The sequence below is a fragment of the Natator depressus genome, chromosome 9 (assembly GCF_965152275.1).
Source record: "Natator depressus isolate rNatDep1 chromosome 9, rNatDep2.hap1, whole genome shotgun sequence".
Lineage (NCBI taxonomy): Eukaryota > Metazoa > Chordata > Testudines > Cheloniidae > Natator > Natator depressus.
The window spans coordinates 70,242,870-70,258,923 of NC_134242.1; the positions used below are offsets into that span (position 1 = coordinate 70,242,870).

The window sequence follows — 16,054 nt, forward strand, 5'->3', positions numbered from 1 at the left end:
GGAAGCCAAATAAATACTATAGAGATATATAGAGAGAGAGAACTTAAAAATTATATGAAAGAAATGTCACCATCAAAGCAGCCCACAAATACAGCCAGTAACTATACTGGAAGTGGCAGTGATTATTACATTTAAAGTTGCCTAGTGATTTCTATTATAAACCTACATTTCCAGATGCTTAAATCTATCAGAAACATTTCATTCTGAAATTGTCCAGGCTTGTGCTCTGCCAAATGAGGTGGTTTTTTATATATATATATATATTAGTATTTAAACAAAGAGAGGTTAAAAGAAAAGGAGTACTTGTGGCACCTTAGAGACTAACCAATTTATTTGAGTATAAGCTTTCGTGAGCTACAGCTCACTTCATCGGATGCATACTGTGGAAAATACAGAAGATGTTTTTATATACACAGACCATGAAAAAATGGGTGTTTATCAATACAAAAGGTTTTCTCTCCCCCCACCCCACTCTCCTGCTGGTAATAGCTTATCTAAAGTGATCACTCTCCTTACAATGTGTATGATAATCAAGATGGGCCATTTCCAGCACAAATCCAGGTTTTCTCCCCCGCCCCCACCCCACTCTCCTGTTGGTAATAACTTATCTAAAGTGATCACTCTCCTTACAATGTATATGATAATCAAGGTGGGCCATTTCCAGCACAAATCCAGGGTTTAACAAGAACGTCTGAGGAACAGTGGGGCGGGGGGGGGGAATAAACAAGGGGAAATAGGTTACTTTTTATAATGAATCAACCATTCTGACCTATTCATGATGACAACAGCACCTCCTTTGTTAGCCTTTTTGATTATGATATCAGAGTTGTTCTGTGGATGGCATTGTGTTCTGCACGGCTGAGGTTGTGGGGCAAGTGATGCTGCTTTTCCACAATTTCAGCCCGTGCACGACGGCGGAAGCACTCTACGTAGAAGTCCAGTTTGCTGTCTCGACCTTCAGGAGGAGTCCACCTAGAATCCTCCTTTTTGTCGTGTTGGTAGGGAGGTCTCTGTGGATTAGTATGTTGTTCAGAGGTGTGTTGGAAATATTCCTTGAGTCGGAGACGTCGAAAATAGGATTCTAAGTCACCACAGAACAGAGAGGTTCGTTGTTTGTGGGGGTTTTGTTTTTTGAGCATGGATACAGTGGTGGAAAAAACAAAACTTTTTATTAAAAAAAAAAATGCAGCTGCATAGCTGTGCTGGGAGGGCTGCCTGCTGCCAACTTCCTGAGGTGCACCATAGGGATCCCAGCTCCTCACTGTATCATACTGAACTGCAAAGGTCTTATGCTGTGCAAGATTTCTCTCCTGTGGCTCTCCTGAGTGTAATAGAGTGTTCCAGCAGTGTCTAGACAGATAATTTTAAATGATGGGATTAACTATTGTTGTTTTGTGGGGAGGAGGTGCTGGTTGTTTTGTTTTTGTTTTTTTGCTATCAAGGCTTTGTTTTGCTGAAGGGGAAGAGCCCTTCATTCTATGTTTTTCCTGCTCTTATTAAAAAGGATTTTTTTCTGATTTAGCTACACCTGGAATAGCTTTAAGAATTTGTGGTTATCAGTAATGACCTGAAGAAAATCCCCATTTTATATTTTTGGCAGAGGTTTATGTATTGTACTGTTTTGATGTTTCTTACAAACCAGAAACTTTGGGCATGATTTTCCATTAGCATCAAAAGAGTTACGCTGAAATAAACTCAGTAGGATAGAGTGAAAAATCAGGACGATGGAGGTGGTTTTTAAAGGCACAACCATCAGTTAGGTACCTAATGCCCATTGAAAGTGACTTCCTCCTCTTCTCCATTAGCTTTTCTTTTTCAGCAGTATCATGTTAGATAGACTGAGCAGTAAATAAGTGAGGGACAATCAGTGAAAGTTATGAATGCGTAGAGCCCTGCAATTCCACAGATATCCGCTTTATGCGGATATCTGCGGACCATTTTTGTGGATCGGATGTGGATACAAATTTTGTATCCACACAAGGATCTATGAATTGGCATGGAGACTGAAATCTCCAGGTCACAGTTTGGTTGAAAGGAACTGAGGAAGGCTGCAATACCATTACCTATGTTATCAAGGTTCGTTGACTTTATTACTATGTTTTTATAGCAATCAATATAGCATTCATGTCTAGCTTTCATGAGTCCACTTTAGAGCAGTTCTAAACTTTCCATTCTGAACAGTATGTGAGATGAATAGGGTTATAAGCTCTGCTGTCCCTAAGTATGTGAGTAACATGCATCTCTCTGTCTCATTTTTTATCAGATCCAGATGGTGAACAGTGTCTGTAATTTCCTATTCCCCAGTCAAAGCTGTGACTTGACAGAGAAAGATATTGGCCACGTTTGAATCTGGGGAAGATGATAGAGGTGGTGATAGTGGGTTGGAGGAAGAATATTGAGGGATTTTTTTCCAGGTAATTGAAGGGGGTTTGCTCACCCTTTGTCCAAGCAATTTGCAGTTTAAGGTATCTTAGGAGCCTCCTCTGCCCCTGGAATCACTGGTGGTGATAGTGACTAAGATTCCTTTTCCCTTCCTCACCTACATCTGCTAAGCATTTCATAGAATCATAGAAATGTAGAGCTGGAAAAGACCTCAAGAGATCATCTGATCCATCACCCCAAGCTGAGAAAGGACCAAGTATACCTAGACCATCCCTGACAGATGTTTGTCTAATCTGTTCTTTAAAACCTCCAATGATGGGAATTCCACAACCTCCCATGGAAGCATATTCCAGTCCTTAAAGATAAATATTAGTAAAAACTTTCTAACCTAAATATCTCTTGCTAGAGAGTAAGATAATTACTACTTGCTTACCTTTAGTGGATTTGGAGAACAGTTGAGCACCATCCTCTTTCTAAAAGCCCCTAACATATCTGAAGCCTTAACAGGTCTCCCCTCAGTCTTCTTTTCTCAAGACTAAACATGCCTAGTTTGTTTTTTTTTAAACCTTTGCTCATAGGTCACATTTCTTAAACTCTCTCCAGTTTGTACACATCTTTCCCAGAGTGTGGTGCCCAGAATTGGACACAATACTTCAGTTGAGGCCTCACCAGTGCTGAGTAGAGTGGAAGAATTACCTCCCATTTACATGAACACTCCTGGTAATACAGTCCAGAATAATATTTGCCTTTTTTGCAACTGCATCACATTGTTAGCTCATATTCAGTTTGTGATCCATTAATCCCCAGATCCTTTTCAGCAGTATTACCACCTAGCCAGCTATTTCCCATCTTTTAGTTGTGCATTTGAGTTGTTCTTTCTAAGTGAAGTACTTTTCACTTTTCTTTATTGAATTTTTTCTTGTTGATTTCAGTCCAGTTTTCCAATTTGTCTAGTTACTTTTGAATTTTCATCCTGTCTTCCAAAGAGTTTGCAATGTCATTCCCATCTCAATGTCATTCACAAATTTTATAAGTATAGTCTACAGTTCATTATCCAAATCATTAATGAAGATATTGAATAGTATTGGAACCAGGACAGAGCTCTGCAGGACCCCACTACATTTGTCCTTTCAGTTTGACAGTGAATCATTGATAACTATTCTTTTAGTACAGTCCTTTAACCAGTTATCCACCCACCTTAAGGTAACTGCATCTAGATCATATTTCCCCAGTTTGCTTATGAGTATCTTATGTTAAAGCCTTATCAAAATTACAATAGATTATGTCTACTTCTCCGCCCCCCATTCACTAGGCCATAACCACGTCAAAGAAGGAAATTAGGTTGGCTTAGCATGATTTGTTCTTGACAAATCCATGTTGTCTATTACTTATTACCCTATTATCCTGTAGGTGCTTACAAATTGATTGTTTAATTATTTGTTCTATTACCTTTCCAAGTTTCAAAGTTCTTGTGACTGGTCTATAAATTCCCATGTGCTGCTGTCTTTGTTCCCCCTTTTAAGGATATGTATTATAGTTACACATCTCCAGTCCTGTGGGACCTCACCGTATCCTCCATGAGTTATCAAAGATAATTACTAATGGTTCCAAAACTGCTTCATCTGGTTCCTTAAGTATACTAGGGTTAATTTAATCAGGCCCTGCCTACTTGATTAAATCTAATTTATCTAAATGTTATTTAACCTGTTATTTCCCTATTCTGGCTTGTGTTTTTCCCCCCTCATTGCTAATATTAATGGTGTTAAGTATTATCTCAAGGGGAATAAGGCAACACTTCAGAAAGGAAAACTTTAGAAATGGTAAAGGGGAGATAAAAGGAAAGCCCCTTTTCTCAGAAGGTGCAGACTCGACTCCTTCCTGTATTTGTCATCAGTGGATTTAGCTTACAGTAAGGGTGTTCCTCCCTCCTTGTGTAACATAAATAAAATAAAGAGAAGATAAAGTGACATGATGCAAACAAAAATAAGTGTATTCAGGGTAAAGGTACAGAAAACTGGGAGAAATTGTGGGGGGAGAGGGAGAAGAAACACAAACCTAACCAATACAATGAAACAGTGACTGGCTTTAGGAGCTTGAAGCTTAGACCCACAAAACCTCCCTTGGTGTTCAGAAAAATAATAAATGAAACCCCAATACAGAAACTCTCCTACTATATTCAGGCACAGTGCATGCTAGGCACAGATGCGAGGCCCAGGACCTTCAACTCTCTGGCTGACTGGGAGCCTTCGAGGAGGGCCACTGGGGAGTCCTGCAACTGGTGGACTTTGTCGCAGGCGGGGAGACCCTCTGGGATGATGGACAACAGGAAAGCTGCAGGATTCCCTCACAGGTAAGATGGTTTCGCTGTGGCGGGAATGATGAAGATGACAGGCCTCTCCTTCCTCTGTTTTGCTTCGGGATAGACTATGTTCTTCTCGCTAGCTCTGGAACATTGGGAAGACCTGACCGTGCATGCGCTGCCGTTGGAATGGACAGCCCCGCGCAGGCGCTGAGCAAGATCTTATATAATCTTTAAGGCGGGAAAAGTTCTGATGAAATAGAGTGTTGGGGGTTGGTTTTGGTTCTGTTTGGTTTGAGACAAGGGACTCCAGTGTCTAAGTTGTAAACAAATTCTCTTACAAAGATGGAGTCCAAGGGTCACAGATGATATACTCCATATTGGATTTCATTAGAGCCAGTGATTTACATAACCTTTATCTTATATACATTATTAAACCAACTAATTAAACACATTTAAACAACACCAACACAACATTTTTTTTTCTAACATAAGCATCTGGTCACAATTAACTTTTCTTAATGAAGGCTGGAGCAAAGTAGGCATTAAATACCTCAGCCTTCTTGAGGTCATGCATTATTAGTCGTCTTGCCTTCTACGTAGTGGATCTACGCTGTTCTTCATCTTTTGCTTGCTCCTAATGATTTTTTCTAGAACCTTTTCTTATTGCCTTTTATGTCTCTCACTAGGTGTAACTCATTTTGTGCCTTAGCCTTTCTGATTTTGTCCCTACATACTTGTGCTATTCTTTTATATTCATCAATTGCTATTTGTCTGTTTCTACTATATGTAGATTCTGCTTTTGATTTTCAGGTCATTGAAGAGCTCCAGATGGAGCCATATTGGCTTCTTACTAGCCTTCCTATCTTTCCTATGCTTTGGGATAGTTTACTGCTAAATCTTTTTCTTTCTGTTCCAGACTTTGCTACAATATTCCTTGCCATTGGGAGTTCTAGAGTAGATTGTTACTTTGCACTGTATTTGGGAATACACATGCAGACCACTCAGAAGCTACAGCTGGATAGGTGAAATCCTATCCTCACTCAAGTTAATAGGAGTTTTGCTATTGTCTTAAATGGGGACAGGATTTCAGCCCAGTTATGCAATGACATTTCTGTTTCTGTATTCCTTTGTCGGCTCAATTCAAAGTACTGATTTATTAAAGTCGGTTGGGAATCTCAAGCCAACGGTTACTACTTATATTTAAAATTTGACTAAGGATGGTAATGTTTCCACAGCTAGTGGCTCCTCAGTTTAGGAATTTGTTTTCCTATTTTCCTAATAAAGCTAACCCAATGACATTTAGGGCACAGAATTTTGTACACTTTTGTAGTGGTGGAGAATTGATGTTCTATGGGACATGTGACCTTCATTTTTCTTTTGTTTCTTTTTGAACATATAAACACGGGAGGATTTTTTAAATTTTTATATGAATCCTCAGGTTATAACAGGGCACATTTTATCATTCTATAATAATAATAAATAATATTTATTATTAATAAATGCTATATTAATCAAATTGTTCTTTTTAGGGAAACAAAATGCATGGAATCAGTATTTAAATAGACATGAAACTAGCTATATTGTTTATATTCATGTTACTGTCAGCGTCGAGTGTTTGTCTGATAAAGTCAGCGTGATAGTGTCTGTTTATGCATATGGCAATATCTTTGAACAAATCTAGATAGTTTCAAAACTGGCATACTGTAAGATTGACAAGTGTCAAATCCTAATGCACATTAGACTAGCAGTAGACATATGACATATTCTGTTCATTCCACATCACAAATTTTTCTGTACGCTTCACTTATTAGTAAAGAGTCAGATACATTTTGAGAATACACAGAAATGTTTAAAATGGATGGATATATTTAATTTGTCTAGTTTCTTTTTTTCTCCACACTTTGAGTAGCTATGAACCATCTGCTAAGGGGAAAGGACTAGTGAACACAAAATATGTCCTAACTCAGGAAGGCACCTAAGCACATGCTTAAGTCCATCAACAGGACAATACTTAAGCATGTGCTTCTGTACCATTGACTTCAATTATAATAAATAAATAGTTGTTATTTTTGTTTCTGTAAATAACAGAAAAAAGTTATTTAATCACATTTAATTACATAATAGCACAGCTGAGTACAAGTAAGAGTAAAATATTTAACATTTAAAAAAATCTGATTGGAGATAAATCTTAATCAAAATTCCAGACTCAAACACCCTCCAGCTTTGGGGTTTTAGAAATCCAGCCCCAGCTCTGTATCTGAACTTGGTTGTGTAGGCTCTAATTACTACTGTATTCTATTTAATTCCCAAGCACACTGGATTTATTTTTTAAAAAGTAAAATAAAAAAAAGCTTTGGTGCCAAATCTAACTCTTGTTCAGGCATGGCATTTTACCAGTTAATAGTGTCTTCAATTGGGTGCAGCTATCTGTAACTTCATTAGATATTTCATATGCTTAAGAAAGGAGAGAAATAGGTTGTTAGGGCTAGTTCTTCTCTCATTGACACCAATTCCCATCACGGGAGTTACTCCTGCCTTTTTTCCACTGTGTAATGAAAATCAGACTCTCAACCTTTATTTTAAAGAATAAACTATAATCTGCTAAATCGATTTTCTGTAAACCCGCCTTCCACTGAATTCCACATACCACACTACAGTAAAGGGTTTCAATCTTCATTAATCCATTAAAGTGGAAACATGAACAAAATGAGGATGGCTCAGATTATTTAACAGGAGCTGGAGTGATTTGGGCTCATAAGAGAAACATCATCATCTAGTTCTTTTTTTTTTCTTTTTTTTTTTTTGGAGCATGTTAAAGTAGTTTGGGATACTTTGGGCTTGGGTTAAACAGATTTATTGTGATTCTTACTTGGTTCTAACTCACTGAAGATGATGTCAGATGTTGGGTAATGCAAAATCCCACCAAGTTAAAAATGGTTCTTCAGAGTTTCTGCTAGACAGAGGTCCTTAGGTGAAGTTCAGACTTGGATCAGGCACCTTTGATAAAATGCTGCTTAGTTACGATGTGTTAAAATTGGTTATAGCTACATAGCTATAGAAAGGTGGTTTAGAAGATATTGAGCTGGTTATGACTAGTATAATTTCAAAAGTTTAACTCAGTATGTCCTGGTTGTGTGCGTGTGTGTGTGTTTTAACCCATTCTTACCATACTTGCATATATCTTATTGAACTACTCTTTAGGGGCCTGATGCAATATTCATTGCTTTCAGTGAATGTTGGATTGGTCTCTAAATCAAGAAAAAGAAAAAGAGAAAATGTATAGTTCCTTTAAATAGCAGAGATAGTAATGTGGTAAAATTATGACTTTTTCATTACAGGTGTGAGAAATCTTTGAAATAAAATGTAAATATCCTCAAAAATAAATTATTTGGGGATTTTGTAATTTTTACAGAAAATGTTTCTAAATTCAGCCCATTTTTGAACAAAAAATAATACATTTTCAGTGAAAATGGGTTAGTTTTCAATCATGGCAGGTAAATTTCCAAATAAAACTTATCTCTGTGGGGGTTTTTTTAAGTGAAGATAGATTTTCATACTGAAAATGTGAAACAGATTTTTTTCTCAAAATGGTGAATAAAGCTATGTTTTGTAAGGTTTTTTTTGTGTGTGTGTATTGCTGGAAGTACAAAGTCATACTGGGACTTATGATGAAAATTTTTGTGAATTTTTTTATACAGTCCTTTTTATTAGCATACGTGAAGCTTTAAAAAATAATCCAATTTAGTTCTGGCTGTAAAGTAAATGTCTTTCCCTTACATGCTCACTTAGGTAAGATATAAAATGATAACGCTGGTTTCACAAGTAAAACAAAACAAACAGAAGAAAACCACTCCGAATTTTATTAATTCAGAGTTTGAATAGCATTTGTTGGATAAATACTTGGCTGCAGATTGAATGTTTGTTTCTTTATGGATTATGATTTACTTCATCTAGTCATACAACTCAAATTAAATTTTGTGATACTGTCATCTGTATTCACAATGCAAGAAGGCTTGCAAGTCAAAGTAAAAGGATCAGACCACAATACTTTGTACTGGGGCTTATAAATAAACCACTTAACACAAGCACACTTGCAAGAACACATTCATATGTACATTTACAGATTTCCCCAAGGTTATCTCTGTTTACAGCCATCAGAGAATAATGTATGGTGTTTATTGTAAAATTAAATTAAAGACGATAAATTTGGAAAAAAATAATTATATGGCAAATCCATCATGATGTTACATAACAATAATCAATTATACTATAGCCCAGAGGTGGGCAAACTATGGCCCAGGGGCCGCATCTGGCCCTTCAGATGTTTTAATCTGGCCCTCGATCTCCCGCTGGGGAGCGGAGTCCGGCGCTTGCCCCACTCCACGTGGCTCCCAGAAGCAGCAGCATATCCCCCTTCCTGCTCCTACGCATAGGGGCAGCCAGGAGGGTCCTCATGCTGCCTCCACCTCAAGCGCCGCCCCCGCAGCTCCCATTTGCCGGGAACCATGGCCAATGGGAGCTACAGGGGTGGTGCCTGCGGACGGGGCAGCACGCAGAGCAGCCCGGCAGTGCGTCCACATAGGAATCGGAGTGGAGACATGCCGCTGCTTCTGGGAGCTGCTTGAGATAAGCTCCCCCCAGAGGCTGCACCACTGACCCCCCCCTCCCGTGCCCCAACCCCTGTACCACCCCGGTCCCCCTCCCACCCTCCGAACCCCTTGGTCCCAGCCGAGAGCACCCTCCTGCACCCCCAACTCCTCATCCTCAGCCCCATCTCCCTGCTCCAGCCTGGAGCCCCCTCCTGCATCCTGAACTCCTCATTTCTGGCCCCACCCCAGAGCCCACATCCCCAGCTGGGGCCCTCACCCCCTCCCACACACCAACCCCCAATTTTGTGAGCATTCATAGCCCACCATACAATGTCCATACCCAGATGTTGGCCTCGGGCCAAAACGTTTGCCCACCCCTGCTATAGCTTAATAAAAGTCATAAAACATTGAACACTGGGACTTCTTGACAATCCCTCATGTTTTACTTTCTGTGTAAAATAGACATCAAATGGCATACATACAACATGTAAACTAACTGAAGATCCATATATAAAACATTTGTACCCATATTACCAGTGTTTGGAAGCATTATATCCTACAGTTTTCTGTAATCAGTTTAAATCTTACTTTCTCTGTCCTCTCACAGTGTTCCTTATTCATGCATCTTGTAGTGCTTCATTTGATTATTTATTTGACTATGGACTTTTGATTTCAATACTAGGTATCTCTATCTGAAAGGGGGAAAAATAACAATCTGGACCAAATTCAGAAATGAAGCGAAGAAGTGCCACGAAGTGTAAGGTGGCTTTATACTGACTTAAACTACTTCACACATTGGGGCAATGGTGCAAAGCAGACAGAACACTGCCTAGGATTGTGGCCAGGGTGAGTAGATCTATAAATGCTACATTGTCCCTAACTTTAACATGGCTGAGCAGAGTAGAAAGGTATTAAAAAGTCTCCACTGTCATGCAAATGTCTGCATTATAGATGCCCAAACGACAGCAGGGTTTGTGTTCCTGATAATATGCTGCTTCATCCTAATCCTATAAGCAGTTGGGCAAGAGCAGGGACTTAAGAGAGCTGTTTACTAGCCAGAGGATCTCGCCAGATGTTGGGGCAAACACTCAGCATCCCCAAAAGGGGTGATGTGTCTTACATCCTAAGCAAGGATGGCAAGGACCAAATTGTGACTCTGATTCAGAGTGCCTTTCCAGTGCTTCTCTTGTGAGTGGGACAATTTGGGGAATCTGTCTGTACACATCCTGTGATCTTACATACTCTCTGTATGAATCTTTTTCAAACAGCAAACTCCATTTTGAATATGCAACTGGTTTGCCTTCTTTGTTGTCATCTTCTGGGCTGGAATTCAATGACTTAGTGGTGCAGAGTTTAAAAAAAAAGAATGTTGTTGCATTTGGATGTTCTTCTTTTCAAATGGAAACACTTAAGACAAAAGATTGTCTCCTACCCAGAAGAACTGGTTTTCCAGAGGTTGCCTGGCAAATAAGTCACCTGGTAGGGGTCTGTGATCACCTGAAGAGGCAGATTAAGGAGTCAACTGACAAAGTGGGGTGGAGGTTATAAAAGAGAGGGTCCCCCAGCTTCCGGGAAGGGAGAGGGAGACACTTAGACCACACCATCCCAGAAGTTCCATGTACTGGATGAGAAGTCTCCTGTTGGAGAGCAAGGGGCAGAGGAAAGATCCTGAATTTCTTGGAGGAGTCTGGCCTATGCCCGTAGATGTCTCCAGAGAGGTGAAGCATAGGTATGTTTATTATTTTGTATAGATCTGTGTATTTCTTGTGCTACTAAGTAAAGAGTAATGGTATTTTAGCATCCTGTGCAAACTCTGTCTGTGTGCGTTTGCCTAGAGACTGCAACCCAGGTACTCTGCACAACTTCAATAAGCTAAGGGCATGTGTGATTCAGCATTTGGATACCTCACAGCAGTCTAGCAAGGATCCAGCAGGGGCAGCTAGAGCAGATCTGTGAAAGTGAGGCATAGCTGAGTGCTGCCCCAGATATGGGGCTAAGCTTAAAGGCTTCACCAAGCCCTATTTTTTTTTTTTTTTTTGGTAGAAGAAGGTCTTTGCATCCCCTCCAAAATATAAGCTAATATTGAAAGCAAAGGGGATGTATCATATTTATCTCTGGTGTAATTCCACTAATGTCAGAGATCTAGTATTTGATCTGATTAGCTTCCAGTGATTTGTACTAGGCCCAAAGAGAAATTCTATACTAATTCTTCTTTCCTTGGGCTTTTCAGTCTATCTTTTTAAAGCAGAAGGGAATAAAATACTCCTATCTCCTGCTGAGACAATATGAAGTACATGATTGAAGTCAATCTGCCTAGCAGGAGAAATCTGTAGCCTTTAGGATGCTCTCTCATCTAGGGCTCATTGGTTCTCCAAAGGTCTAATTCAGATATTCTGTCCAACTAGTACAAAGTTACCAGCAAGCATTTAAGTTCTGTGGTTAAATCTCTCTGGTTTCAGGAAGAATTGCCAATAGAGATCAGATGATCTAGTAAACCACTGAGAGTCCAAAATGAATCATACTTGTCTTGTGGGTTTAGATAATGAAGCAGCCTTAACCATCATGCCATACACACTACTTCTGGTAGCTCCTGGAGAAAGCAAGGTTAATGCCATTTGAACAATTGAACGGGTGTGGTAGATTTATTGTAGGTGGCTATTTTTGCTAAATAGTTAATGATTAGGCAATTCAATCATACAAGCAAATGTCCATTCTGATCTGACCCACAAAATGAAGTCCTGATAAATTTTTTCACGTTTCTGTTATTGCTTTCTTCCACCTGAAAGCAATACATCACAGTGTGTTTTAAAAAGCCAACCTTACTGAATGGGTCCATGATAGCAGACATGGAGTCAGCTGAGAATTGGCTGTTATTTCATTGTTAACCCCGCAGGAGTATCACATTGCCCAGCTTCCTTACAACAGCTGAGAAGTCTGTGGAGGATAGAGTGGAACCATGTTGTATAAGCCAAAGGGGAAGTACAAACAGACATCTTCCTGGTTTGTCATTCGTGGTCATCATTTGGACATTCTGAGGTATTGGGAAGGGTAGGAAGAGTTACAAAATCTGTGGACCTTCCAGGATATTGAAATATTCTATGCTTCTGCATTATAGCACAGGAAACTGTAATAATACAGAGTGTGGAGCAGCTGCTATTTGTCATATAAGGATGTGGCTATAGAGAACAAAGATTATCCACAAAATTGGTAAGTGGAATTCCAGACTGCAGGGGGCAGAATAAACTATGACAGGCTGCAGCTTACAGCAGTTCTTGTTGCTATGTCGTAGAGCTTGTAATTAACAATGACATGGTGTTTTTATGTGCTATAATTGAATAGGGTCCAATCCTGCAAACATTACTGGACATTATGCTGACTGTAATGGATAGTAAATATTTGGAGGCTCAGACCCATGCTTCACTCTTTGTTTGTAAGAGATGGAAAACAGATGCCTCTTCAAAGACTTGCAGAAGTGGTTCTACCTTAATGGGGACCCTAAGCAGGAATATTTTTGGTCCCCCTTCTTATCCCTCACCCACCTCCTAAAAATACTACTTGCATTATTTCCACAAACCAAAAATATACCAGCACAACATATACTAATACACTTGTTAAAAACCTCCTGTTAAATAAGATGATGACAGGTATTTTGTGGGTAATACTGATTGGAGCCCCACTGAGCTGCTTGGGGCACCCAATAATTATATAGTCTGCTTATGCCTAGTGTCCCCACTTGACCCACCAGAAACATCATGAGAGCAGGGGATCTTTCTCCCATGACAAGAACATAGCTGCAGGAAGGCCTGAGTGGGCCAAGGCCCACCCAGTTAGCACCGAGAACCACCTAAATCTGGTAAGAGGGCAGTTGTCAGTGATATGTGATGTTGTTTTTGGCCAAAGACGCATGTGGGATGCTTTTGTTGGCCCCAGCCGCACACTGACACATTTGAAATCAATTCAGAAGGCAAATAAAAGCTGGGTACACATATGGTTGGGTCAGTTATGTACTGAATATTTCACTCTGACAATGTAACTCACTGCTCTGAGTAGAGCTGCTTGGGAAGTAGAATTTCCTTTTTGAAGGAAATTCTGACATTTCAAAATTTATCTTTTGTTCTGAGTTGCAACAAAAATGTTCCAGATTAATAAAATCAAAAGGTTTCATTTTGATTTAGACTTTTAAAATAAAATTAAATACATTTTGAAGCAAAAGAGTCATTTTGAAATGAAAAATTGAATTGCTCCATTCTGATAAGATCAAAGAGGAACATTTCAGCCTTATCAGAATGCTTCATTTAGATTTTTTTTCCAAACCAATTTTCAGTGAAATCAACACATCACCATAGAACGTTTCAGTTTTGACAAATCAGTATTTTCTGACAGAAAAACTTTCCATCAGAAAACTTTCAACCAGTTCTAGTTCTGAGTTGCCTTGTGAGTCTGATCCACAGAGAATGCATGTCTTCTACAGCTCTTTGCTCAGTTCTGAAATATAGTCCTTTAGCTATCACTCTAGTAGACACTCATGCTTTCAGTTCTGGAGGACCAAGTACAATGTCCACCAGATTAAATGTATTCACTTTGACCTGGTTCCCGCAGTTTGGTTACGTACACTACCACCACATTGTTGTCTGAGAGAATATGCAATCGGGGTAATGTGCAGTCCCATTAGTGTCCTCTGACTTGTTTATACTGAGTGGAAGAACCTCTGATAGGCACCCTTTCCCATTCAGTTTGTGCTGTTCTAAGGAAGTGAGCCAGCCTGCCTTTAGGGGGTTGGTGTTCATTATTTCTGGTGGAGGTATATTTAGGAGGAAGACAGGTGCCAATAGGAGGAAGTTTCACATCCAACTCATTAAGTCTATCCAGGCTGCTGAGACAGAGTTTTGATTCCAAAATGGATGTTTTTTCTGCTTACTTTTAGCAGCCACTCTTGTAATCCTCTGTAATCCAGAGTAGACAGGGAAAACTGGAAACAGAGCTCTGTAACCAGTAGCCTCCTGACTAACTACTTTGGGCAATGACCCGGCATTAATCCATGACACACATTTGCAATGGATTTCCTCTTGGACTAGAAAGTATCTGTGGTTACAGCAGCAGAATTTATCATGAACCTCAGAAACTCTAGGGTGGGAAAATGTGCTAAAAGTGATATTTCTCTGTTTACTAAAACCTTTTTTATTTTCAACAAGTGATATATAGATTATATACAGAATGTGTGGCATTAGCAACAGTTCTTCTGATTCTGTGTCAATCAAGAATCAAGGAGCTTGGCTTGTTTAGCCTAACTAAAAGAAGGTTGAGGGGAGATATGATTGCTCTCTATAAATATATCAGAGGGATAAATACCGGAGAGGGAGAGGAATTATTTAAGCTCAGTACCAATGTGGAGACAAGAACAAATGGATATAAACTGGTCATTGGGAAGTTTAGACTTGAAATTAGACAAAGGTTTCTAACCATCAGAGGAGTGAAGTTTTGGAATAGCCTTCCAAGGGAAGCAGTGGGGGCAAAAGCTCTATCTGGCTTTAAGATTAAACTCAATAAGTTCATGGAGGAAATGGTGTGATGGGATAAGATGATTTTGGTAATTAATTGATCTTTAAATATTCATGGTAAATAGGCCTAATGGCCTGTGATAGGATGTTAGATGGGGTGGGATTTGAGTTACCTAGGAAAGAATTTTCTGTAGTATCTGGCTGGTGAATCTTGCCCATATGCTCAGGGTTTAGCTGATCGCCATATTTGGGGTTGAGAAGGCATTTTCCTCCAGGGCAGATTGGAAGAGGCCCTGGAGGTTTTTTGCCTTCCTCTGTAGCATGGGTCACGGGTCACTTGCTGGAGGATTCTCTGCTCCTTGAAGTCTTTAAACCACGATTTGAGGACTTCAATAGTTTAGACATAGGTGAGAGGTTTTTCACAGGAGTGGGTGGGTGAGATTCTGTGGCCTGCATTGTGCAGAGGGTCGGACTACATGATCATAGTGGTTCCTTCTGACCTTAGTATCTAAGAATCTATAAGATATCATCTAAACACATTAGCATTTGTACCCCTAAAAGCCTTACAAATTGAACAACTGGTTTAATCATTATGAAAAAGATTAAGACCGTGCAAATTGGATGTTCACATTTCCTATCGGTAAGATTCATATAATTTGTTGTGGCCATTCTTTTCACTCTCTGTTTGCACAACTGACATTTTGATTTTTTATGAGATTTCCTAAGACAGAACTTTATTTATATGGAAGTCTCATTGCTGTCCTAAAACTGAATGAGCCTGGGATTTGAACTCCTCTCTTACCACAAGATGTATGACTTCCAACTCAAGGCTGAAACACACTGCAGGTGGGGTGGGGTGGGCTGCACAGGCTCTTTCTGTCCTGTAGATAAACAGTGACCTGAAGAGATGTGGAATTCCAGGGAACTTAACTATGGGTTTTACACTTCAGGGGTGCAATTCAGACCAGTAAGGAGCAATGTTCCCTCTAATTTTTTCCATCCATGTGTGGAATGAATTTTGTTGTGTGCACCAATATCAGAGTAATGTGTGGATGTGCGCCACCAGCAGAAAGAAAAAACCTAGATAATATATATTTTTTAAAAGTTACCATAGGGATAATTACTTCAGCCAGGACAGGTCAGGTATTTTAGAATTCACTACTCAGAGAATTTAATTTAAGCAGAAGACAGAACTAAAATTATGAAATGCATAGACCATCAACCTAAAATAACAGCACTTCGAAAGAATAAAATTACAGATAATATATGTGGATTGCAGGAAG

The 16,054-nt window shown here is 39.4% G+C and overlaps 1 long non-coding RNA gene across 1 annotated transcript in view; it reads left to right on the forward strand.

Annotated features, from left to right (window-relative positions):
- LOC141993564 (uncharacterized) overlaps window positions 1-10,076 on the forward strand; it is a 261,300-nt gene extending 251,224 nt beyond the window's left edge. The window contains exons 2-3 of the long non-coding RNA XR_012640891.1: window positions 4,563-4,732; window positions 9,956-10,076. This is a non-coding gene — a long non-coding RNA (uncharacterized LOC141993564). The remainder of the gene's footprint in view (window positions 1-4,562; window positions 4,733-9,955) is intronic.
- The last annotated feature ends 5,978 nt before the right edge of the window (window positions 10,077-16,054 follow it).